The sequence below is a fragment of the Mauremys mutica genome, chromosome 1, assembly GCF_020497125.1.
Source record: "Mauremys mutica isolate MM-2020 ecotype Southern chromosome 1, ASM2049712v1, whole genome shotgun sequence".
Classification (NCBI taxonomy): domain Eukaryota; kingdom Metazoa; phylum Chordata; order Testudines; family Geoemydidae; genus Mauremys; species Mauremys mutica.
In genome coordinates this window covers 235,316,484-235,341,068 of record NC_059072.1, presented here as the reverse complement: position 1 = coordinate 235,341,068, position 24,585 = coordinate 235,316,484, and the positions used below count along the sequence as shown (strand labels likewise).

The following is a 24,585-nucleotide window of genomic DNA, read 5'->3' as shown; positions in this document are numbered from 1 at the left end:
ATTACCATTGTTTATTTGTCAGCACTCAGAATTGGAGAAATTGTTTGTTTCAATACTTTGGTGCCTTAATTTTTCACTTTTTCATTCAATTGGTGGATTAGAAGAGGAAATGTACAACCCTGCAAAACTGGGCAAACTTTTGACATTCTTTTTCTATGAAAAGGGAGCAAACTCACTAATTAAAAAGATACACTCCCATTACAAATAACTTAATAATATCCCATCTTCTGAATTCATAGCTAGTATGTAGAGACTTCTGAACTAAGCACACTGGATAATCCCCCACATTAACAAGAGTCTCCCATGGATCTCTAACTATTTCACATCAGGTCAGCAGACTCTGAATCTCTGCAGCATTGTTCCCCCACCACATCCAGACATCATGGAGGTCTCTTCATGAGTCCAGAGTCCATGGAGGGGAAGAGGATGGAGACCAAGCAAATCACTGGCAGGTGTGGGCATGCTATGAATGAGTTAAGGGGAGATACATGTTACTCTATCCCTGGGCCTAAGGCATTCAGGTGAAAAAGATAATACATTCTGAGGTGGAATTATTTTTCTGTGGTGCACTACCACCCCTGAGAAAAGTTCCATCCATGATTAGAGTCATCAATACAGGTAAAAATGTGTTCCTACTCAGTGATATTGATTCTATGTCTGAAAAAGAAAATTGCAGAATAGTGTGTCCAAGTTACTGAAACAGTCATCCAAAAAAAGCTCAGAAAAGAATTATATCTGCCATTTGCTCAAATGCCAAAAATACACTAAAATAGATTAAACCACTGTTCTGCTGTAAGCATCCTAACATTCTGATGCACGGGTGTTTTGCACACTAATTAAATCTTGCCAAGAAATAAGCAATACCTATCACAGACTTAAACTACATTGTGTACATTCCAAAAAATTATTCTGTGGCAGAGCTGGTAAACAAAGAAATTCCTGTAGCAAAGTTCAGTTTTTCAGCAGAAATTCAAATACCAAAATTTTTTGGCTGAAAGCCTAAATATTTCAATTTGGAAATGTTTCTCCTGGGACTTGTCGTTTGAGTGCCTGTACACTGGCAACATTGCTCACCAGCCTGAGGAATTATCAGCCACACCCAAATCAGCACTTGTTTCTGGCTCCATTTATTGTCCAAACAACCACAAACTCACAAAAGGAAACCCGAAGAGACTTATGGCTCAATGCATCAGGGCAAACCTTCACGTCCCAAACTAATAGCTATTGGGTTTTTTTCCCTAACTTGACTCAAGAACCTATCATAGCTGTCATCATAGAGGCCATCATATGATCAGAATGTTAATTTTCTGTAGTATCTCAGGTATCAAGGAGAGGGGAAACCCAATGGCAATATTAATATTTATGACATTCTCTAATACAGTGATGATGACTGCCATAGAGAAGCCTATAACATAAAAATAATGGAACAAATACAACTGCATGCCATGAATATTCATTTCCCATCTTTCATTCTTATTAGCAAAAACACTTCAGCATGCCCTTAACTGTAAGCATGTGAGTAGTCCCACTGCAGTTGAGGGTACTACTCACATGCTTAAAATTAAGTGCTTTGCTGAATTAGGGGCTTACAGTTAGATAACTTTGGAAAATAGAACCAGTCTGGGGTTTTTTGTTTGTTTGTTTTAGCAGAGGAACACTGGCATGAGGATAAGTGTCCCAGCGAACAATCGTTAATGCAGAAGCTATCTCATCATAACACCCATGTGAGATAGGGAAGTATTATTTCTGTTTTACAGATGGGGAACTTAGGCACAGACCTGTGAATGGACTGATCTAAAGTCATATAGGAAGTCTCTGAAAAGCTGGGACCTTAATCCACATCACCAGCATCCCAGATCAGAAAGTTAAGCACAGAACTTTGTGAGGACTGAAATAATTTTGATACTAATGTTGCTGTTTTTACTGTTTTCTTCTCCTTCTTATCCTTATAAGTCTTTATAAACTGATTTCCTTCTTGGGGAAAATCCCATGGAAGGAAAAAATGTATGTATGAAACTCCAGTCTTACAGGTTTCAGAGTGGTAGCCATGTTAGTCTGTATAATTAAAAACAACGAGGAGTACTTGTGGCACGTTAGAGACTAATATATTTATTTGGTCATAAGCTTTTATGGGCTAAAACCCACTTCATCAGATGCATGTATTTCCTACTGTATTTTCCACTCCATGCATCTGGGTTTTAGCCCACAGAAGCTTATGCCCAAATAAATTTGTTAGTCTCTAAGGTGCCACAAGTACTTCTGTTCTTTTTCCAGTCTGACAGGTTTTTTTTTTGGATCAAAAAGCCATACAGGGAGTCAGTGGCTCTCCACTTCTATGCCTTCCTCTGACACTTATTTCTGACCCCTCCAAAGTCCACAGTTATATTAAGAGCTATGTTTTCTTGGAAGAATTTTTCAGCAGTGTCTCTAACTGTGGTATACTTTACTGGTGCAAGAATGTAGCTAGCTGCTAAGGGATTATAGATGAGACATATGCCTTGCTTATCTGAGTGAGTGATTTAAGGAAATTAGAGCCTAATGAGTGGAGATCAATAGAACTGCCATTTCTTCCCTTAAATATTTCTTCAGATAACCATATCAATCTTTCTGTAAATTGCTTAGACATCTAAGAAGTTGATTGGAATGTGTTAGAACTGCTCCCTTTTCTCGTGGTATTTCAGAAAGTTGTATCTTGCATGTTACTCATCAGGAATTCTTCTAGTTTTGACAGTGACCAAAAGTGTTTACACATTATATGTACCACTACTATCAGTTACTTTATACCAGCTATTACACAGGACAGAAAAGAACCATGTTTAAGCACTGTAGAAAGCATGTCTGCATGAGAGTGAAATAGTTATCTTAAAATGCAATATATTACTCTTTTTTTTTTTAAACTTTTTTGCGACATGAAGCTCTATATTAGAAAACCTAGAGAAAGCTGTACTGGCACATTGCAGCAGGAAAGGAACAGTTTACTGATTATTCTGTGGGATTTAATTCATATTCTTTACCATGGATTGCAAGATGTTTTGTCATCATGTGCTTTACATATTGTATGGCTCCTGGAAAACTGCCTGATGAGCTGTCACAGATTTATAATCAACCATTTGGCTAGTAACCATGAAACAGTAGTAAGCCAAATGTCCTGACCCTCAGGTGTTTATAAATCATGCTACACAAAACTCTTATGAATAGCTGCTGCACACAATCTGATTACACGTAATGCACCAGAATGCATTGCAAACACGATTTGGCATAAGGTGTCTGTGATGCATGTCTTAAAAAAAAATTCTTCAAAATAGTCTTTTAAAAGGAAAATATTTTACAAAGGAAACCAGCAGCAATATGTAACTGAAGTCCAATCCAGCTTCCATTGCAACCAAGAGAAAGAATTATGTTGACTTCAATTGGAGAGGCAGGTTAATAAGTGTCTTCAATTTTATTTGATTTTCAACACCCTTATCCTGGGGCTCCAATCTTTGTTTTGCAAGTTACTATCCAAGTATATAATTTTAGACATGAATCTTCCACTAATCACCTTTAGTGAGCTTTTTCTCTCCTCCATTATCTCCAAATTATTATACAGAAGGACCCCAAACCTACTCTGATATTGATATTCCACCTCTATTGCCCTCTCCTCCTTGTTCTATTTGACTATTTACCAGTCTCTAAATTGGGATATTTGTGTAGGACACTTGCTTCAACCATTTTATTTTCTATGAAAGGAACAAACTGAAAGAGCTATCAAGACAATGATGCTTTTTCTCCTTACAATACCTTGTCACAGACTCAGAGGAAAAGGTGCTATTCATAGCAGAATAGCTGACTGTCAGTTTCATATTAGTGTATTTTAAATGTGGCAATTTATGATCCTGCCTTTTTCAAAATAGTTCTGTAAATTAGTCAAAGCCTCCATTTGAATTGAGGGCTAACAAAAATATTCCAATATAGTGGCATAGCTCACAAAGCTACTGCTTTGCACCCATGAGGCTCTGGCTTCTGATTTTAAATTCCATACTGTTGTAACTGTAAAGTGTAGAAATTCCAAACTGTATCGATTAGTTACTATGATGTATCACTATGATAAAATCAAAGAGAAGGTGCTTTGGGGGAACACTCTTCTGCTTACGTTCTCAAGGAAACCCCATGTGTACTGTTTACATGGCAATTTATAATTGTGATCCTTACGTCCTCTAGCAGAGTTTGTACAGCATTTTATGGATTATTTAAAAAAAAAACATCAACATTACCATTGTGATGTGGATTTCCTTGCTTTTCTACTGTTAGCTAGATGCAGAGATGAGTAGCTAGAAATAATTATTGAGACATCAGTCTGTGCCTAGCAGTTTAAATACAAAGCTATCTGGGTTTACTACAGCTCAGACCTGCCTACTATATACCATTCCAAAACACTACTAACACCTAGTCATGCACATCAGAAAACAAGAAATTATAGGAATAGGAAAATGTCTTCTAGCCTAACAAGCTCTTTTATAGGTCATCTAATTCCATTTTACTGCTATTCCACCAGATAGTACCATCAGGCTTCTGTTGAAATATTTCTCTCTTCTTTTTAGTTTATACAATATCTGGGGAGAGAAAAAAACAGGCACATAAAAGAGCGATCCAAAATCTAGTATAGGCTCATAAAATATTAAAGAAACAGCCATATCACAGCAATGGGCAAATATGGTGATACTACAACATGCTCTGCTACTGGAGGAGAGGGTTCACCTTGTGCTGTTCAACAGTCACACCTGCTGGTCAATCAGAAGTTTATCTGTGTTAAAAGGAGACTTTATTCAGCTATTAGTGAACAGTTGTAATGACATAAAGGAGAATATCAGGAAAATACATTTTGCATAAGGGAAATAATAAAGACATAATGGTAGCACATGTTCAATCCACCCATTTCCCTTATATCTCTTCCCACCTATATCGCAGGCTTCAAATCTCATTACCTGAAAGGCACAGATATAGAAGGCTGTACTCCTGATGGGAATATCCAATAGCATCTCTGGATGTGGTTGGAGAAATCTCGTGTTGCGGTGAGTGACCAAAAATAAGGAAAAAGTATATGTCTAAATGATTTTATCCACATTTCACTTTTTCTGCAGTGTTTTGTTTCTTTGTCACTTTCAAGATGTCTCTTGGATATCTACTGAATGAAAAAGAAGATAGATAGATAGATAGATAGATATTAGTAAGCCCATGGTAGTTCTGTTCTGACTTTTAAAAAATGACTTTAAAGTCCCCTCTCAAACTGTCTTCCAATCATTTATGTAGTCGGGAGTAGTTTAGGAGAGTAATTGACAAATAGTTGCATTTGAATTCATTCTATCACTACTGTGTAATTGAACTCACTGTCAGTGAAATAAAACTATGTGGCTTCAAGATATCCAAAAAATATTCTTGGCCCATCCTTAATTTAATTGTTTATAGAACTAGTTGAATAACAGTGAGGGAAATAATGGGATGGGGCAAGTTATTTTGAAATGTTTTCCTGCCTTTTGCTGTTGATGAAATTTCAATCGGTTCTATTGCTTGGCAAAACAACAAAAACAAAAAAAACAACAGGAAATACATATGACCTCCCCCACCCCCTATTTTACATCAGTATTTCAACATTTGAAAAGTATTAAGCAGGTCTAATTTTTAAAATTGCATCTAGAAGGCACTGACACTGATGTTCTCAAGTTGAGCCAGAATCCTTTTTCTCTATTTGTCGTTGAATGAGAAAGAATTCAAGACCTTACAGAGTAAGCAGAGTTTCTTCTTCTGCCCCTTTCTTCTTCCAATTTAGTTATGGGAGTGTGATCGAGGAGAGGTGGACCGAGTGACAGTCCACATTCATGGTGCCTTGTGGCTTCCTACCTCTTTGCAGTGGTAGAAAAGGTGGAAAAGTTTCAATCCAATAGATAACTGAGTTATCACACTGATAACCCATAAAAGGGAAGAGTAGTAAGCAAAGTAGCATATTTAAGGCCCAACACATTATAAGACCCTGTTTTCAATTGCAAATATTCTGAAGGATTTTAACTGCTTGGGCTAAAATTTTAATTGCAGGGTGCTTGCCTCAGGCTGAATATTTTTGGAATATTTTACCCAATAGTCATTTCTGGAAACAAGGTTTAGAGAAAATATGTTTCATCCATGTTAAAAAGTCTGGCTAAATTTTTCTTGAAAATCTCTAGCATCTGCATACAACAGAGCAGGGACCTGAAATTTGTCAGTGGGTGTCCTTTGAGATGTGTCTTTTGCCATCATCCCTATGAAAACCCGCTCAAATTTGGCCAAATTATAAGGGCTTTGAAAAATCTCAGTTTTCACAAACACAGTAGAGACTTCCTAGAGCTTTGTAGATTAACTTCCTGAAATCTCATCTATGCTGGGCATGCTCCAGCAAGGGGTTTCTGGGGAGTGGACAGGACTTGTGCTGTAATTGCAGTCCCTGGTTGCTCAGGTCTGGGTCTAGGTACCTGAACTGAGAGCAGAGAGACTGACACTCCTGTGCTGTCTCAAAGCTCTGATTGCCCCAGGCAACATGGAGGAGGAAGCCACCTAAGTCACAAGCAGAGAGAATAAAAGGTGGACCTTGAGGAAAGCACAAGGGGAGAAGATTGGGAAAAGAAGCCTGGGTTGGGGAGTAGACTGGGACTGGAAGCTGAGGGAGAGCCTGGGAATCAGAAAGGGAAACTGGGGAGGACTGGGAACCAGTAGTTGTGGGGGAGGCAGATTGGACAAGAAGCTAGGGGTGGGGGCAGACTGGTGCTGGTTAGAAATAGAGACTGGGACTAGGAACCAGTGGTGCAGGAAGGAAAGAGAGACACATTATGGGGAGCCAAGGTGTGATGGAAGAAGTGGGACTGGCTGGGAAAAGAGACTGGAACAAGGAGCATGATGGGGTGTCAGACCAAGATTGGATAAGGACCCCAGGGAGGGGCACTGGGACTGGCTAAGAGTGGGGATGGGGAACATGGGCACTGGGGAAACTGGAGGATGGTGAGAGACAGATTGGCTGAGGACCTAAGAACAGGGAACTAGGAATAGAAGAGGGAGGTGGAGAGACAGAGACTGACACTTGAGGGAAATGGTACTGGGACAGGGCATCCAGAGAGATGAGACTTGGACTGGGAAGAGAAGCATGTGGTGTATAAACTGGCACTGGTGAAATCAGGAGAATGGGAGTGGGATGAGGAGCGGTGGAGAGGAAATGACAGGACTGGGACAGGGACAAATTGGATGGGAAGTTGCTTGTGCTACCTGAAGTTGCCCTCCTTGTGCATTTGATGCAGTCTTTAATTACATGATCACGTACCATTTTCTCTCTCAAACAACCTGTGCCTCTTTCAATGTAGAGGGTAGACCTGCTCTGGAATTTAAAATAGGGTTGTGTAGTGAAAGAGCCTGCCATCTGTAGGAGACAGCTTCATTTGATGCAGAAGAGGAAGGCATATGTTTAGGCTTGGCAGAATTAGATTTTATATATATAATTTAGATGGACAATATTGATGATTATTTTAAATCTTTTTTAGATTTGTATTCACTTAACTGTTTACCTTTGCCCTAAATTATGGGGTTTAAGCTTTTTTCCCCAATTTTTATCTATCTAAATGTTCACAGTTGGGGGGAAATGGGAAATTATGGTGGGAAATTAAACAATAATTATTTGATGACAGTAGACATTGTGATTCAAAAAGTTAAAGTTTTATAATCGTTAAAATACAAATGGCCAACACCACATGTGAAAATATACAAAATAAATATCTATAAATCAAACTCTAATAAGTTCTCAAGCAGCATTTTTTCTTACTTTGCCTATCTGTATATTTCAATGGAAATAGTTTTTCATCGGTTTGTGTGCGTGCTGTGAAATTGATGTTTACCTACATTCACTGACAAAAATCTAATCATTCCAAGCCTACATACAGTGAATGAGGCAGGTGATTGCAGAAGAAAATGAAAGGACAGTCTCAGCATTATGGCATTTGAGTGCTGCCCTAGAGAAACTGTTTCTATCCCTGCATTCCCCAAAAGTTTCCAATGTGATGTTGGGCGAGTCGCTTAAACCAGACTTTTCACAGGTGATTACTAATTGTGTCTTCCTCTTTTTCTGGGTGCCTGATTTGACCTTTGGTCTCATTTGCCCAAGTGCTGAGCACCCATAGCTGCAACTGAAGTCAATGAGAGCAATACTTTGAACATATTAAGTGCTATATGATGCTAAGTAGTCTGAAAAATTGGGTCCAATGTGTGGAGCACCAAGTTCTAATCTCTAGTTGTTAGCATGACAGAATAATGCTGAGGCAAGCATGCTTCTCTATTGCACACCTCAGAAACATGGCAAAAGCAGAGAATAATCTCACATTCTTCCACTGGTACCAGTGTGAAGCTCACCAGATTTAGCAAAACATCTGGAACACTAACTCATTTCAGTGTAAGTCAAAGTGTTGACCTGACAACTGAATCAGAAGCTGCTCCAGTGTTGATATGTTCCATGTGAAATGAGCAGTTAAATTCTTGGTGCAGCTCAGCCACAAGCTAAAGAGTAAAGTCACAGTCCATTTTTGACCACCCAACAGTCAAACCTCATTGCTCTGGATAACGAAGTCTGTTAAAGAGTATCTGCATTATACCAATCAAAACATGAGCAAAGACCTTTCCAGGGACTGATAACAATGTGATCTACCTGCAGTTACCACTCTCAGAACAAGATCCTTTACTCATGTGCAGACACTATGATGGCATCTTTCCATTCTGCTGGTACTTTTCCTGATGCCCAGACTTTTAAAAACAGTTGATGCAAGCCAATGGTTACTGGCCAACGTTCGAGGCACCTGTGAGCAGCGTGGGTGGAATACCGTCAGGTCCAGCAGCACATCCATTCCATAACATACACATAGAGGTATTCAAAAAGACAGGAATTTCATAATAACTTCTTAAAATCTGCCGGAATTCATAAGCTGCATGGACACATTATCCATATCTTCACACCAGCCCCCCTGAAAACTTTGCTCAAACAAAACCCAAGCCAAATGTTCTGTTGTTTCAAAAAGATGAGGGGAAAAAGTTATTTTTATCTTTCTGAACTTCCAAATTCTGATTTAAATCAGAAGCAGACCTGACAGAAATACTCTGAATTAGATTGTTTTTGCAAGATTCCCAGATCAATTAAACAAACTCAAGTCTTTCTTGGGTTTGTCAGTAAAAGGGACCTATATAGATGTGAAGGTCATATCCTCAGTCTGTATAAATTGGTGTAGTTCCTTTGACTTATTTCAGCAGCTCAAGATTTGACCCACAGAATGTACTTTTTGTTTGAGATCTTGAACTTGTGCTATTTATTTCCTTTCTGTCTCTTGTTCTAAAAATATATCAGTAACTTTGTTGACTCCAAAGTGACAAGTGGCTCAGAGCTGAAGAAACAGTGGGGACAAGAATTAATTACAGCAGGCGAACAGGCTAAAGTTAGTGCATTTTACCATGCACTTGTCAAACAGAATTCACAAAGGAACTGAGTAAAGTTTTAAAATAAGTGAAATTCACGTGTCACTACCAAAGCAATAGGTTTTTTTTAATGAAACTATGATATGAAAGCCCAATTAACTCTTATTGGAGACTTATTTGATATTAAGGGCAACCTAAATGTAGTGGTCTAGATCATATATACTGAATGGACCAAAATAATATTTGATCCCTTCTAGAATTCTCTGGCTTTCATAGGAAGAGAACTGAAAGATTTAGAAGAACTAGTAATACCTTGAAATTTGCCCAATCAGCTCAAATGTTGGTTATTGTTGTTAATTTTAGAAGAGCAATGATAAGGTAAAATGAACTAGAGAAATATCACAAACTTTTAATGCCTATTTGAAACCTACTTATTAATAAATCCATTAGTGACTTGATGGTGGAACGTGCTTTATTTTAGAAAAAATTTTAGTCAACATTACCAGATTCACTCTTCTCATCTTATACAATAGCTTTGCACTTTATGACTCTTTAAGGCTTGAATTGGTTTGTAATTCTAGACTTTTTTTTTTCTGCCAGCCCATACTGACTGTACTGGTTCTTGACTTCAATCCCTTAAATCTACAAAAGGACTTAGGCATTATGAATAACTAAATGACTAATTGGGCCAGAGACAGAGTGAGAATCACTCCATTGCCAGTGGTTAGAACACTCACCTGAGAGGTGGCATATCCCTGTTCAGACTTCTTCTTCTCATCAGTCAGAGGGATGACTTGTACTAGGAGTCTCCCACATCCCAGGGGAGTGCTCTCACCACTAGGCTAAAGGTTATAAGGGAGTTGCTGCCCCCACCACTGTGTGGAGTTGGGCAGCCTCCAAGCATGCCTATATCAGAGTTGGCCCTGCATGTGAGTTAGGCAAAGCAGCACATATCTTACCCCATTTGTGGATCACACTTGGGTTTAAGTAGACAAAAGTTGTCCGGATGCCTAAAGTGTGTCATTAGTGCACATGAACAGAGGTAGAAATATAGGCACCTAGAGAACTTGTACAGCAAGTGAGTTTAGGCACCGATAGGGTCAGGTGGAAGCCGAGTGGGAGTTTTGTGGAACACAGTAGTGCTTAAAAACAGGACTTAGGAACCTAAATTGGGGGCCAAGGCACCTAAGTACCTATGTGGAGCCAAGCCTTATTGTCTGATCCCACTCCCACTTAAGTTAATCAATGGGAGTCTTTGCAATGACCTCAGCCCCTTAAGGCTCTAGTGATAGCTGGAAGCCTCGCTACCGTTCAGTATATCTCCAGTACATGAGTTCTATCCACTTCTAGCCTGCCCCAAACCACACTCTCTTCCCTCATACTGGCCACCAAAGGGAAAGAAGTAGCTTTTCTGGCCATGCAGGCTTAACAGAGGGAGGAAGGTCACTCTAAATGGGGTGGGTCAAGCTAGCAGGTCAGTAGTACAATGGAAGAATGCTTTGCCAGCTGAGATAATGCAGGATAAGGGGTGTATCCTAAGGAATGAGGATGGATCTGATGACTAGTAAATTTGGAAGGATAGGAATGAGCAGAACAAAGTCATAATACTCCTCCATCTCGCCTTCCTTTCTTCTTCAGCCTCGAGAATGGAGAATGCCTATTCCTCATCAATTTGCATCAGTCCATGCATATGCTAGCAGATATGAATTTAGCCAAGAATCATTATTTAACAATGCCTACTCCTAACTCAGAAACCCTATGATGGCAGCTTGAAAAAACTATACAAAGGAAAAGGGGAAAAGAACATTTCAGAAGCTGAAATCAAGATCAAATAATTTTGAAAAGTTGATAAGAGTGGTGGAGAATATAGGAAAGTCATCATATTTGTGTATACATGTAAAGGAAGCTGGCAGAGTGGTTGGCTAATATGAAAAAATGGGGCACTGACAACTTTTTATCTGGGGCTGGGGGTAGAGTTTAATAAAAACCAGTTGTTGAATATCACTTTAATGAGTAGTTTTGTACTATAACTAAATGTATCCACTTTTCTGTTCTAAACTCAGTGTTTCCTTTAGTTATTAATGTAATCCCTAAATTTTGAGGGACGAAAGCCACTGTAACTCCCCAATTGTTTATAGCCATAAATGATGGGGGAAGGATTTTCAGTTCAGCAGAATCTCTAGGCCAATTATAGAGGAGATTTTTCATACCAGTAATGTCCTGGAGGGGATTAAGGCAGGTGTGATGGTGATGTGAAGATATGGCATTCCAGCACTTTTTTTCTATATTCAAGTCCTATGGCCCTGCTTCCAAATTCCACTGATGTCAACTGAAGTGAACAGAAAGACTCCTGTTGGCTTTGGACTGGGTCCTCAGTCTTTTACCAACAGAAGCTTTTATTAAATAAACAGGTTTCACATTTAATGATCTTTGTATTATATTTTTTTTTAATTTACTCAGTAGCTTAATGTCAGACATACTTCCAGTAAACACGAAGTCTTAACATTTGATCCTAGCTTCACAAAAGTAGTAAATGCCCTACCAAAGACCAGGTGTGGAAATGAAATTGCTGTACAAAAATTCACTATCACAAGAAAGATACAGAGGTGCTCAACCTGAACTCTAGATCTCAACACTACAGAGCATTGTGGAAGTTTGGGTATAGTTCAAAACTTTGTGTTTCAGAACCCTCCTTACAGGAAACTGCAAGCAAACATTTAAAAATATCAGGGTTGGCTGGTGGGGTTTATTTGTTTATTTATTTATAGTCAGAGACAGTCATCATTTGAATGATTTTTTTTCCTGTAACAAAAGCTGTTATATTTTTTAAGTAATTACATTTTAGTTGTCATTACACATACAGCTCCTGAATCACCATCTTAATTTAGTCTCCTTTTTGTGTTATATTTAATAAAACGAACATCTATTTTAGCATCACTGATGTTTCACTCCTTTTATACATTTGTGAAGCTGTCGATTAAGTGCCTATTGCAATGATTAATCTATCTCCCATTGACTTCTTTTGAAAAAATATTCAGCGATTTAAATAAAAAAGTTTGTTACCCCTCTGAAATGTGAATTTCCCCTCAAAATGAGGGTAGTTATAAATCACTTCATAGGAATGATATATTGAAGTGACTGGATCAGTGAATCACCCATAAATCCACGCAGTGTCAGTACTAGGCCAGGCATGACATTATCTCAAATTACCTGATGCAAGCAGATGAGGAATATCTATCTTCTGCATTTGGTGCTGCATATGTGCATTTGGCCATCATTCAGGAGTAAACCATCTGGCCAGCAGCTGGGGCAAGTAGCCAGACTGGGTGCTGGGAAGACGTGCAATGGAATATAGTGGGGAGAAACCCTCATTTTCACCTCATGCTGTGCAGCCACTTACATGTTCCAAGCAGAAAAAAGGAAGATGTGTACAATGAGCCCTGCTCCATCCCTCTTCTGGGCTACTCACACCCTGTCTTCTTCACCCCTGCCTACTGCCTTGCAACTGGCCTCTGCAGGATATACCCTACGTTATACAGGAGTTGCTTAGCCATTTGTGCCATCCCCTGGAAACTTGCCACCCCTTTCCCACAGAGAAACTGCACTATTCTGTTGCCAGGGAACTCCATTGCCAAAGACACAGGGATAGGATTGGTCTCTTATTGCATGGAAGTCAAAATGTTAAGGAAAATATTCAGTACAAAAAGAAAAAACTCATAGTAACATTAAGTGAGGTTATAAAATAACCAAAATTAAGAAAGTCCAAATTAAGTTTGTACCTAGAAGTCTTATCTCTACTTCTTCATGTATATGCACTATAATCCATGTCCTATTATAATGTATAATGTTCTGACTTAAAATGTTATATAGATTTCTGCTAGTATTTCATTACCTGCTGTGTTTCACCTCAGAAATAGCTAAATTCTAAATGGCAAGCACGGTGATACCTGTCTAAATCACAAAATTATTAGAAATCCTTTGAGATAAACTTAATATGCTGATTTTGTCAGTGGTGTAACCTCTGCCAAATCAGTTAGAAATGATGTGGGACTAGACCTCAGCTCAGATGCCACCCTGATCAACAAAGTATATGTTTTCCTTTATAAAATGGACAGACCATGTAAAATGATGACTAGAGAGTTTTCCCTCACGGATAGAATTCCAGAAGCAGTATACTTGTTTATGCCAACACAGATTTGAATTTGGAGATTTTAGGGCAAGATAGAAAGTTTTATAGTTCTCACCCAGAAAAAAATTGAAATGCCACTTTCCTGCTCATTAAAAGATTATGACATTTCCAACATAGGTTTTATGATAAAAATATAACCTATCTCATGTGTGTCTGGAATTCGGTATATGAATAACTTGCCACTTGAAATTAAGTTCTGTCTGGCATAAGACAAATAACTTATATGTTTAACAAGGTCTCACTCAAGAAGATTTCTGCAAACTTCACAAAGTCTATCACAACCTCTTTACTACCAAATCTCAGGGTATCTACTCCTTGTCACCCTCCTTTACCTCACTACTCCTTCTGACACTGTTGATCACTGACTCCTTGAAATCTTCTTTTTCCTTGACCTTTGCAATGACATCTTCTTTTGGTTCTTTTCCTACCTCTTTGGCTATTTCATTAGCATTTCCTCAAGTCATAAAAGATTGCCCTATCCCTCACAAGAATCATGGCATGTCAGTCTCCAAATTCCACAGAACATGATTACTATGAGCAGGTCTCACAAGTTACACTGCTGTGAAGGAGGTACAATAACGATTATAAGCCATTTTAGAGTAAACTGAGGCACAGATTCTGTTCTCCGTGACAGCACTGTAAACTCCAAATAACTCAGTGATTATAATGGTTTACACAGGATTTACAGCCATTTAATGGCAAGCAGAACGTGGCCCAGAGGGTGACCAGATGTCCCATTTTTAAAGGGACAGTCCAGTTTTGGGGGACTTTTTCTTATATAGTCACCTATTACCCCCCACCCCCTGTCTCGTTTTTTCACAGCTACTATCTGGTCTCCCTAATTAAGGGTCTGATCCAACTCCCATTAAAGTGAATGGAAAATCTTGCATAGATGTCAGTGACAGCTGAACTGGACCAATCTTCCAGTAAACTCAAGAAACTATTCATTCCTAAATGGAATGAACACAAACAGAAAGTGAGTATTATTTCATTTTATTTTTAGTAATAGCATTATTATTTTTCATCAAGTCGTGTTTCATATGATAAAGTCATTATTGTTTCAATCCAATCAAGTAACCTCAGCACCACAGAAGCAGATCCTGAAGCACATACTGGTCAATTCTCCTTAATGTTGATTCTTTCAAAAACTGAACAAACCATTAGCTCAGTGGGCAAGAAAAACAAGCAGTGATTGATTTAGTGCAGCATAGCAGAAAGCAAATATTTGGACTGCTGTGATGATTTTTGTCTGTGTCCTTATTTTTGAGAACACTAAAAATGCCTCTTCTGTGAATTGTTGAACAAGCACTGCTCTTTCCATGTTGCTTGATATACTGGTTTTGATGAGCCTCTTTCTTTTTGGGGGGATTTGATTACTTAGTGAATCAAGTTTTATGTCAAACTATTTCAGCTGAAAGGGAGAGGGACAAGTTCTAACGGAGAGAAAAAAATCCACCCCAGTCTTTCACTCCTCTCCTCTGCTACCTGGTATTAGCAGACAAAGGAGTGAAAGCCAACTGACAACATACAAATGCAAAAGCTGGCTCTGAATAACTTCTGCGCTACTTGAAATACATTCTGAATCTCCTCAGAGGAATGTGTGCTATATGCCATAAATGCAATGTGGGAGGCTGTCAAGGACAACCAAGAGAGTGCATTATGTTAGTGACTTCAGTATTTCATGCCTATGCTTGTAATGGAAAAAGCATTTACATGGAGAAATAGTGACTCACAGAAGCTCTTTTGATATTACTGTACTGTTTCTTACTTTTACAAAAGTTGTATGTTTTGATGGTGTATTTAACTGTACAGCACATGGAATCTGCCTCTTTGGGGATTCTTGTTTTTCTGATTGTAGTTACTGAAGGATAGAAGTGATTCACACAAAGCTGTCAAGCATTATTATTATTATTTGTATAGCAAATAGTAATGCATTGTAATAAGCATGCACTATACCAGTTCTGCGATATCCTCACTTCTAACCTGCAACCCATTTTACTGTATACTCAATTAGTTGTCATCATTGAGGTCAAGGTGCTATAAAACAAGCCACCTCAGACACCACAGAACATTTTGATTCCTCTCCTGGAATCGTTTCCACATAGATGGACCCCAAAGCCTCATTGACTTAAATGAGGCTTCATGCAGGGGCCAAGCAGTGCATATCCCTTTGCAGGATCTGGGCCTAAGTAAACAACAACAAAAGACCTCCTCTCTTCATTGTGATAAATGAAGGGGGAGGAGGGGTAGCTCTCTTTTATGGACCCAGCCAGCCAGTTAGCTATAAAATCCCTCTTAGTAGCTGTTCTCTACTTGCTTTACCTGTAAAGGGTTAAAAGTCACTTCAATGCATAGGGAAAAGAAAGTAAATGAGCACCCAGCCATAAGAGCCAATGGGAAGGCCAAAACTTTTTAAAATTGAAACAAAACTCCTATTTTGTCTCTCTGTAGTGGTTCTCCCAAAAAAAGGAAACAGGGCAGTAACTTTGCTGTAAAAAGCTTTGGGCCAGGTATAAAAAATCATCAGATTATACCTCAAAACTACTTATTTAAAACCCCAAATATGTAATGTGATAAAGTTCCTCCTCTACCTTGGTGGGTCCTGCACTTATTGGCGGATTTTGCTAGCCTCAGAGATCTTCCTGTGTTGGATCAGGAGTTGGGAGGTTTTGGGGGGAACCCGGGCCCGCCCTCTATCTCGGGTTACAGCCCGGGGCCCTGTGGACTGCAGATATCTAGAGTGCCTTCTGGAACAGCTACACGACAGCTACAATTCCCTGGGCTACTTCCCCATGGCCTCCTCCCAACACCTTCTTTGTCCTCACCACAGGATGTCTGTTAACACTTGTACTCCTCAGTCCTCCAGCAGCTCATCCTCTCATTGCCAGCTCCTTATGCACATCTCACTAACTGGAGTGAGAGCCTTTTTATACCAGGTGTCCTGATTAGCCTTAATTAATTCTAGCAGCTTCCCAATTGGCTACAGGTGTCCTAATTAGCCTGCCTGCCTTAATTAGTTCTAGAAAGTTCCTCGGTGTTCTGGAATAGTCCCTGTTATCTTACCCAGGGAAAAGGGACCTGCTTAACCTGGAGCTAATGTATCTACCTTTGGCCACTCTCTTGTAGCCATCTGGCTTGACCCTGTCACAGTAAGTAAATCCAGAAATGTCTAGAAAGGCATGATTATTTATTTCTTTATGGCTTGTGGACTTGTCTGTGCTAAACCTAAATGCTTTTGTTTTCCTTGTAACCTTTAAGCTGAACCTGAATGTTTAATCCTTGTAAGTGCTTTTTTTTAAATCTAGCAATTGCCTGAGTTTCCAAATGTATTTTCTTTCTTTTTGTTTTTAATAAAATTTACCTTTTTTAAGAACAAAATTGAATTTTTGTGTCTTAAAAGGTTTGTGCACGTGTTGTTTAATTAGTTGGTGGCAACAGCTCATTTCCTTTGTTTTCTTCTTAAGGGTACCCCACAGGAAGGAATTCCCAAGTGTGCCTTCCTGGGCTCTCAAAGGGGTTTTGCATTTGAGTGGTGGCAGCATCTACCAATCCAAGGTCAGAAAAAAGCTGTAACCTTGGAAGTTTAATACAAGCCTGAAGTGGACAGTATTAATTTTTAAAGTCCTTTCAGGCCCCCACCTTCTGCACTTGAAGTGCCAGAGTGGGGAATCAACCTTAACAGACATAAATAAGGACATCTGGAGAGAAAACAGGAACACACCTTTGACTCTTGAAGTAAATTGGATTTGCATACCCCTCAACATTTCAAGTGGCTAAAATGGGACACAATAAACAAAATCAATACAGTAATTATGTTTATGATGAAGGTTTGTTGTAATGCCTATAACAGTAACATGTTCAAAATAACAAAGGAAATTAAGCCCAATAAATGTTTCTTTATATGACTTCACCACTGACAAATTTTGAAATGACTGTTAGCTATCAGATTTATATTTTTAATGACAGGTTTTGGACAGAACAAAAGTATTAACCTACATAAAAGTAACTGCTTCCAGTACTCTATAGGGTGTTCTTTTTGGGTGGACAAACTGGGATTTGTGATAGATTTTGCTTTTCTGCACAGTTCAAGTGAAGTCTACTCCTGGTTACATTTTGTGTGGGAAAAGTTATTGATTTTGCTGCCAGTAGAGCACATAATATATTCCTCACCAGTGTTGCCTCTTTATATGCATTGGCTCCAGGTTGGATGAGTGGATTTTTTCCCTGATGAACTTCTCATGTTGGTTATTTTCCCTACCATGCTGAATAGTCTCACATGAAGCACTGCTGTGAGGGATTAAACACATGAATTTTACAGGTTTTGAAAGAACAGAGAATTTTGCCTGGCCACTTACTGGGTTAGTCATTTGAGATCTGTTATGCCAAAATTCATCAGTTCTCAGTGCTATCATATTCAGGAAGTGAATCACAGATTTGATAATCCCTAAATTTGGAAAGCAGATGATCTGTTTGTGGCACACTGATCACATCAAGAAATAGATCAATTATCACCTTTATATCATGGAAAGATGCTGATGAACCACTAGTTGGATTAACAGACCCAGGCTCTTAAGTAAAGTGTCTTCTGAAGGCATTGTCTTTTCCATGTAATCCAGTGCTTTACAAAAAAATAGCACGGTTTCAACCAATAATGTTTTATATGGCCATGTATCAATCATGTTTTCCTTTCTTGCATAGTTATGTGTCTCAAAAGCTCACAGACCCTTCAGAGGCTGGAAACTTCACAGAAAAGGCCTTGTAATTCAGTTCAATAACATTTTCACTTCTAGCTACCACAAAGGATTGCACAAATCTCAGGAGAATATCTTTATTTGGTGTCATAATTGCTGGGTGCAAAATGTAAAATACCAGTTTGGAGGACTAAATTGAATTTGTTAAACATGGCAACACTGCATGCAAAAAAATGTAAATACACCTTCATCGAAAGATGAAGAGGGGTAACTAGTGGTGTTCCCCAAGGGTCAGTCCTAGGACCAATCCTATTCAATTTATTCATAAATGATCTGGAGAAAGGGGTAAACAGTGAGGTGGCAAAGTTTGCAGACGATACTAAACTACTCAAGATAGTTAAGACCAAAGCAGATTGTGAAGAACTTCAAAAAGATCTCACAAAACTAAGGCCTGGTCTACACTAGGACTTTAATTCGAATTTAGCAGCGTTAATTCGAACTAACCGCTCAACCGTCCACACCAGGAAGCCATTTAATTCGAACTAGAGGGCTCTTTAGTTCGAATTTGGTACTCCACCCCGACAGGTGAAGTAACGCTAAATTCGACATGGCTAGCTCGAATTAGGCTAGGTGTGGATGCAAATCGAACTTAGTAGCTCCGGGAGCTATCCCACGGTGCACCACTCTGTTGACGCTCTGGACAGCAGTCCGAGCTTCGATGCTCTGAGCAGCCACACAGGAAACGACCCGGGAAAATTTGAATTCCTTTTCCTTTCTGGACAGTTAGAATCTCATTTCGTGGTTGGACATCGGGGCGAGCTCAGCAGCACCGGCAGCAATGCAGAGCTCTCCAGCAGAGGAGTTCATGTAATCTCTGAATAGAAAGAGGGACCCGGCATAGACTGACCGGGAACTCTTGGATCTGATCGGTGTGTGGGGCGAGGAGTCTGTGCTTTCGGAGCTGCGCTCCAACAAACGGAATGCAAAGACCTACGAGAAGGTCTCCAAAGCCATGATCCAGACAGAGGATACAGCCGTCATGCAACGCATCGCCGCGTGAAAACCAAGGACCCCAGACAAGGCTACCAAAAAATCAAAGCGGCAAACGGACGCTACGGAGCCTGCCACCACTGCCCCACCAGTGACCATGGACTCTGATGATGGGACAGTGTCGACGGACAGTTCCTCGACGATGTTCACGGACGGGGAAGATGAGGAAGTGTTTGTGGAGGACGAGGCAGGCGAGAGCGCTTACAACACTGGTTTCCCCGACAGCCAGGATCTATTCATCACCGTCACGGAGATCCCCTACCAACCCTCCCCGGCCATGTACCCGGATCCTGAATCAGGGGAAAGAGCAGTCGGTAAGTGCTTTAACCATGTTAACTTTTATTCTTAATATAACAGGAATCTGAAGTGTGTGAGAAGGAGGTCTCTCTATATATGATGATAGAACAGAAATCCTCCTGGGAGATCTCCACGAAGCTCTCCTTCCGTTAATCAATAAGCATCAGCAGGAGGTTCCTGGGGAGAGCTGCCTTATTGGGTGCTCCGTGATAGCACCCTTTTCCGCGCGAGGCTTTCATGCGGTATTCAGGGAGCACTGCCTCCCCGAGCACGGCTGCATAGGTCCGTGGTTCGTGATAGATTTCACGCAGCATGCGCTCTCTATCTTCTTCAGTGCCCGTCCTCATGGTGATCTCGCTAGGAGACTCATGCATCTAAGTAGTGGAATTACTGTTATGGTGCGCCTGGTCCAAAGTATTTTTAATAAATCCACGGACAGACGGCATAGCACAGACTCAGCACGCAGCTGCGTGACGAGCGTAACGGAAAGCCAAAGAATCAAATGAACGCTCATGGAGGGAGGGGGGAATGAGGACGCAAGGTATCCCACAGTTCCTGCTGTCTCCGAAAATCATTTGCATTCTTGGATGAGCTCCAAATGCTTCTATGGAAAAAAACACCGTGTCCGCGTTGGTTCAGGGCACACCTCTGCAATTTACGCACCCCCCCCGAACCCGAGAAGTTAAAGGGAAATCAATCCTCTGTTGACTCGTTTACATGTCACCGTATCTTTACTGAATGCTGCAGATAGATGCGATGCTGCAGCACTCAACACCAATATCCTTGCTCCCCCCCCCCGCCATGGGTGGCTGACGGTACAATACGATTGATACCCATCGTCATCGTCAGCCTACTGGCACATGGGGCAGTGCAAAAGGGCTGGTAACCATGCCGACTAGCATCAGTAAGGTCAATCAAGGGCGCCTGTCCCTAATTTTTCATGGCAGATGGTGCAATATGGCTGGTAACCGTCCTCATCATTGCAACAGGGGGCTGAGCTCCATCAGCCCCCACCCTTCATTGTAAATAAAAGATTCAATTGCCCCTGGACTAGCAGAGGGATGATGGGCTCCTTCATCCACACTCCTTAATGTCCTGCCTGGACTATCATTGCAGCTGGAGGCTTCCTTCCACTCATTTCTCACAAACAAGTCACTGTGTCTTATTCCTGCATTCTTTATTACTTCATCACACAAGTGGGGGGACAATGGTATGGTAGCCCAGGAAGGCTGGGGTAAGAACGGAATGAACAGGTGTTGTTGTTGCAGGAGCACCCCCTGTGAATAGCATACAGCTCATAATTTATGCAGGATCGGACACAGAGCAGCTGTGCTCTCTGGTTCTATGATACAGTGGTTCTCTAGTACACTTGCCCATAATCTAGGCAGGACTGATTCTATTTTTAGGTACCAAAAAGGAGGGATTGACTCAGGGAGTCATTCCCAATTTTGGCTTTTGCGCCCCTGGCTGATCGGCCAGGGGCACTTATGACAGCACCAAATGGTGCAGTGCAAAAGGACAGGTAACCATGACCATCTTATTACCGTCTTCTTACCAATTTATGGTATGGTAGACGGTGCAGTATGCCTGGTAACCATCGCTGCTGTCATGCAAAAGCAAAAGCATGCTGCTGTGCAGCGCTGCTGGCCCGCCTCTGTCAGCGGCATCTAGTACACATACGGTGACATACACAAAATCCAAAACAGGCTCCATGGTTGCCACGCTATGGCGTATGCCAGGGCAATTCATGGAAAACGTGCTCAAAATGATTGTCTGCCGTTGCTTTCCTGAAGGAAGGAATGACTGGCGACATTTACCCAGAATCCACCGCGAAAATGATTTGTGCCCTAGCAGGCACAGGGGTCTCAACCCAGAATTCACACAGACAGCCTAGACTCAGTTAATTGTTTGCAAAAAAGAATATTTGCAAGGAATTCACTCCCTGTTTCCCATCTCACAGCTTCCACTGTCTCCAGACCTGACACAGCATCCCCCTCGCAGAGGCTTGCAAAGATTAGGCGGCGAAAGAAAAAGACAAGGGACAAGATGTTCGAGGAACGTATGGGCTGCTACCTAGCAGAGGCGGACCAGCAGAGCCAGTGGAGGGAGACCGTCTCTCTGTGCCAGCGCTCACACAGCGAACGGGAGGAGAGGTGGCGTGAGGAAGACAAGCAGGTGACTGAAACAATGCTTGGACTAGTGAGGGAGCAAACGGACACGCTCAGGCGCCTTGTGGATTTTCTGCAGGACCGCAGGAGGACAGAGACACCCTGCAGTGTATCTGCAACCGCCCTCCCCCGCCACAAAGTCCCATACCCCCCTCACCGAAAATAATCAGGAGGAGGGGCGGCCGGGGATGTGAATACTGTCACTGCACCACAGCACAGTGCTCAAGTACCCAAAAGCTCTCATACCCTACATTTGCCGAAGTCCTTCACTTCCAGACTCACAGTAGTCCCAATCCCAGTCCCATCCCCTAACTGTCTACTTAATTAATAAAAATGCTTTGCTGTTAATTATTGTTTCCGTTATGTTTTTTCAAAGAAGACTGTGTTTGAATGGGGGGCGTGGGGAAGGGGTTGGTTAATTGCATAGGACAGTCACCTTTCCCAGGGTACAGACACGGGGGCAGGATCAGCAGCGGGTCACACACACGGTGCAGTCAGTAGGCACCCTGGTCGGTATGGGAGGTGGTTTCCAGGATCTGTGTGGGCGGGGGAGATGTGACTTTGCAGCGGGGAGGGCGGTTACAGATCTTATACAGCGGTCCTTGTCCTGGACCGCTGAGTCACGCAGCTGAGGAATCTGTATCCGTCCTCCTCCACCACAAGGTCACATATCCGCCCGCACACAGAATTCCATAAAGAGGGATGGCAGGCTCCGTTGAAAGAAGCATTCCGGCACTGCGGACCGCTCTAGGAGCAGGAGCCTGTCATTCCTTGAGTTTAGAGGCGGTCTTTACATCACCGCACACCCTACCCAGCACAGTCTGCCTCCCAGTTTCAACCCTTTAACACAAAGTCATGAATAAAGAAACCTTTCTTAAGTAACAATGGGACATGTATTTTATTTTTACATGTGTGTTGGAAGTGGGGGAAACGGGGTGAACGGGGTATGTAACCGAAGAGGAGAGTCAACAGTAACTGGGTAAAGAAACAGGGGCAGGTTCAGCTTCTCTGTAAAGAAACTGAACAGTCACAGGTCACGCTGCTCGCTGCTCGCTGGTATTTGAAGAGTTCCTTGTCGCTGTCCCAGGCGCCTGTATAGGGCTTCATGAGCAAGTGCATTAGCGGGCAGGCTGGGTCCCCGAGGATGACTATAGGCATCTGCACATCCACAACATTTATTTCGTGGTCCGGGAAGAAACTACCTTCCTGCAGGCGTCTGAGCAGCCCACAGTTCCTGAAAACACACACATCATGAACCTTGCCCGGCCACCCGACATTGATGTTTGCAAAACATCCCCTATGGTCCCCCAGTGCTTGCAGCACCATTGAAAAGTAGCCCAATTTCTCATCAGCTGACTGTGGAAGAGGTGGACAATAAAGTGTGAGGAGGAGAAAACGGCGATGATCGCAGCGGGCTCCATGCTTGCAGTGCTGTGGCGTCCGCGCTGTCACTGACCAGAAAAGTGCACGAACAGATTGCCCGCAGGCGCTTTCAAGGAGGGAGGGAGGGAGGTTGTGATTGACAGTTCAATGACAACACTTACCCAAAACCACCCTAGACACATTTCTGCCCCCAGCAGGCATTGGGGGCTCTACCCAGCATTCCAATGGGCAGCGGGGACTGCGGGAACTGTGGGATAGCTTCCCACAGTGCACCGCTTCCAAAGTCGACGCTGGCCTCGTGAATGTGGACTCAGAAATTCGAATTAGTGTATTTAGTATGGATACACGAATTCGACTTCATAAGGTCGAATCCACAAATTCGAACTAAGTTGATTCGAAATAGTCTTGTAGTGTAGACAAGGCCTAAGTGATTGGGCAACAAAATGGCAAATGAAATTTAATGTGGATAAATGTAAAGTAATGCACATTGGAAAAAATAACCCCAACTATACATACAATATGATGGGGGCTAATTTAGCTACAACGAGTCAGGAAAAAGTTCTTGGAGTCATTGTGGATAGTTCTCTGAAGATGTCCACGCAGTGTGCAGAGGCGGTCAAAAAAGCAAACAGGATGTTAGGAATCATTAAAAAGGGGATAGAGAATAAGACTGAGAATATATTATTGCCCTTATATAAATCCATGGTACGCCCACATCTCGAATACTGTGTACAGATGTGGTCTCCTCACCTCAAAAAAGATATTCTAGCACTAGAAAAGGTTCAGAAAAGGGCAACTAAAATGATTAGGGGTTTGGAGAGGGTCCCATACGAGGAAAGATTAAAGAGGCTAGGACTCTTCAGCTTGGAAAAGAGAAGACTAAGGGGGGATATGATAGAGGTATATAAAATCATGAGTGATGTTGAGAAAGTGGATAAGGAAAAGTTATTTACTTATTCCCATAATACAAGAACTAGGGGTCACCAAATGAAATTAATAGGCAGCAGGTTTAAAACAAATCAAAGGAAGTTCTTCACGCAGCGCACAGTCAACTTGTGGAACTCCTTACCTGAGGAGGTTGTGAAGGCTAGGACTATAACAATGTTTAAAAGGGAACTGGATAAATTCATGGTGGCTAAGTCCATAAATGGCTATTAGCCAGGATGGGTAAGAATGGTGTCCCTAGCCTCTGTTCGTCAGAGGATGGAGATGGATGGCAGGAGAGAGATCACTTGATCATTCCCTGTTAGGTTCACTCCCTCTGGGGCACCTGGCATTGGCCACTGTCGGTAGACAGATACTGGGCTAGATGGACCTTTGGTCTGACCCGGTACGGCCTTTCTTATGTTCTTATGTT

At 41.4% G+C, this 24,585-nt stretch overlaps 1 long non-coding RNA gene across 10 annotated transcripts in view; it reads left to right on the top strand.

Annotated features, from left to right (window-relative positions):
- Positions 1-24,585, top strand: part of LOC123351009 — a 46,198-nt gene that overhangs the window by 15,889 nt on the left and 5,724 nt on the right. For 7 of the 10 annotated variants that reach the window (XR_006573906.1, XR_006573907.1, XR_006573901.1 and 4 more), the window contains 4 exons: positions 330-452; positions 1,758-1,881; positions 4,948-5,051; positions 14,462-14,615. This is a non-coding gene — a long non-coding RNA (uncharacterized LOC123351009). Of the gene's footprint in view, positions 1-329; positions 453-1,757; positions 1,882-4,947; positions 5,052-11,088; positions 11,414-14,461; positions 14,616-24,585 lie in introns of those variants that run through there. The other 3 variants (XR_006573904.1, XR_006573902.1, XR_006573903.1) reach the window with 2 other exon arrangements.